The sequence below is a fragment of the Microtus oregoni genome, unplaced genomic scaffold (assembly GCF_018167655.1).
Source record: "Microtus oregoni isolate MIOR12 unplaced genomic scaffold, Mior012 000006F_ref0000085, whole genome shotgun sequence".
NCBI lineage: Eukaryota > Metazoa > Chordata > Mammalia > Rodentia > Cricetidae > Microtus > Microtus oregoni.
In genome coordinates, this window is record NW_024543065.1 from 45,308,262 (window position 1) to 45,311,454 (window position 3,193).

Consider the following 3,193-nt stretch of genomic DNA (forward strand, 5'->3'; position numbering starts at 1 on the left):
AAGAGAGCTATTAGCTTTCATAGGAAATGCAGTATTCAGTACAATGTGATATTCATGTACAAGAAACAATAAAAGATGACAGTCTGTACAAACAAACACAATCCAGGATATACTGGTATTTGCTAGTCATGGTATAAAAGAATACATCTTCATTAATGACCAAAAAACTTACATGCATAATTTTTATGTATAGTGCTTCTAAAATTAAAAGATAAAAATGGGTCATTTGTATTTCCACTCAGAATGTTATTACAGCCTCCAATATATCCATCTACAATACAACTCCTGCCATCAAGTCAGGAAGATTATAATAGCCAGGTTATCCTCTATCTGTTGTGATATTACTTCTGCTAGAAATGTTGGGGAACATATGCCCTTGAAATTTCTATATAGTTGCCTATATACCTAAAATATGACACCAATAGAATGCTAACTTAGAAGGAGAAAATCTCATTGGGTTGTATTTTATACACTTTTATCTATTACTAAAGACATAAGTTCATTTTTTGCATCATCCATTCACAGTCATGGAAGCTGTGACCTCTGTAGTCACAACACATGCCCTGTGACAGAACATGATCAATTAATTAATATGTGCAAAATTAAAAAAAAACTACATACCATTTCCAGGTTGAGGAGATGTCCTGTCATCATTGACTGTGGAAAATAGAAGTCTGCTATGCTGAGCAAGAAATGTTTGTGCAATGGTCACCATGTGCCAGAGGCCAAAGAGCCACAATGACCAAAGTTTGTCTAGGAGCGTTCACAGATGAACAAATGGTGTGGAGGTTCTGATGTACTAGAGAAACAAACCATGGATCACAACCTACAGAAATAAGAGATTGAACAACATTTGGTATCAAAGACTCAGCAGAACTATATGGACCAGCATCATCTCTAGGTGGCTTATCAACTCCAAGAGAAAGATTTGAAAACCCAAGCTCAGTGATAAAAGTACTACAAAGAATTTTATCTAAAAGATTGAAAACCTGCTTGGAAATCAGGAGAACCTGACAACTGAAGTGGGGAGACAGGGCAATCAGGAGAAGATAAATGAGGACATAGTTGTTACTTTAACATTATAGACCCACAGGGATCAGGAATGTGGTGATGCTGAAATTGACCAGAAAGTGTTAGGAAAATTACATTTAGAAATTGCTTTATTTCTAATTACTGAAGATGATAAAACACTTTTAAGAAAACTGAAGGGTGAGAAAAGCTTCTATGGAGAAAGGAAAGCATGACTCTGTGTGCAAGAAAGGCAACTAACACAAAACTCTAAAATCAATAACAAAAATGAACAAAATTTTCTCAGATTGACAGACCAACCCAAATATAACCACCTATACTAATGGATCCTAAGCATCCACATGACATCCATTTTACAATCCAGCATAATGTTATTCTTTATTTCTCAAGAGCAGAGTTCTCCTAAAGGTTTCTATAGCAAGTAGTAATAAAAACATTAGCCCTGTAAATGGTCTTGCTGAAGTGAATATTACTAAATGATACAAAATGCAATCCTCATTAGTTGCATTCCTTCTAGCTGCCTTTCTTGGAGTTATTCTCGAGTATTTTCATAAGTATAAATGAATTCAGATGGTTTTAAAAATAGACTTCTGAATACCATTTCTGAGGAAGACAATAATAGATACACAAAATCCCATGGACTAATAATAAATCAAAATATACAATAGTTGTTGAGTAAGGACTCCATTTATAAATTCCTTGAAGAAGTAAAATGTTCTCCAACATCTGAAATGCTTAATAAGAGATCTGAAAATCAGCAAAAGTGCTGCAGAGGTCTGCTTTTGATTGTTAGTTAATGGGAACTTTTGGGATTCTTACAACATTGGGTTTGTTCTACTTACTGTGCTGTAAGATGTGCTTCCTTTGTTAAATTTCCATGGAATGTATTGTTATGATCCTTGTTTCTTCAGTTGAAACAGTCTGTTAAAAACAAAGGAAAGAAAATAATGAAGGAATAAAGAAAGTAAGAAAAAAGAAAGGAAGAAGAAAGGAAGGAAAGAATGAAAAAATGAAAGAAGGAATTGAGTTTGGGTTGAAATTTTTGGTTAAATGGCAGCTGGTGTGCACATAACCATCATAGAAGCAAAATTTGAGACCAAATTTCCAACAAACACTTTTCTATGCTTGAGAACTGTGGTAATGACTGAGGTTTGTGTTCACCAAAATGTCAGAACATCAGGATCATGTTCATTATTTGCGAATTCACTACTCTATTTGTTGATCATTCGTGTCCTGAATATAACATCATTTAGTATAAAAACTGTCCACAGGACTCACGTAAAAAGTAAACTTTCCAAAAGATCAGCCCCACTGTCTCAGTGGGTGGGTGCACCCCTCACGGTCCTGACTTCCGTGCTCATGTTCTCCCTCTTCTGCTCCTCATTTGGACCCTAGGAGTACAAACCGGTGCTTCAATGTGGGTCTCTGTCACTATCTCCATCCATCGCCAGATGAAGGTTCTATGGTGATATGCAAGATATTCATCAATATGACTATAGAATAGGGCCATTTCAGACTCCCTCTCCTCAGCTTCCCAGGGAACTATGTTCATACTGGTCTCATTCAGTGAAATACTATTCGGACTTTTATATGTTTACTTTATTTTATTTTGCTAAGAGTTATATTCATAATGAAAAATTTAATTTTATAGTTTTATTTTTATTATATACATACTGATCTGTGTTATTGCAGTTCTACAATCTTTTTCATGTTGCATTTATTATTATTATTAAAATTTTCCACCTCCTCCCCTCCTTTCATTTTCCTCACCTTCCCACACTCCCCTCCCCTCCCTCTCCAGTCCAAAGAGCAGTCAGAAGTCCCTGCCTTGTGGGAAGTCCAAGGTCCTCCCCCCAACATCCAGGTCTAGAAAGGTGAGCATCCAAACAGACTAGGCTCCCACAAAGCCAGTAAGTGCAGTAGGATCAAAACCCAGTGCCATTGTCCTTGGCTTCTCAATCAGCCCTCATTGACAGCCACATTCAGAGAGAACAGTTTGATCACATGCTCTATCAGTCCCATTTCAGCTGGCCTTGGTAAGCTCCCATTAGATCTGCCCCACCGTCTCAGTGGGTGGGTGCACCCCTCGCGGTCCTGACTTCCTTCCTCATGTTCTCCCAACTTCTGCTCCTCATTTGGACCTGGGAGCTCAGTCCGGTATCCC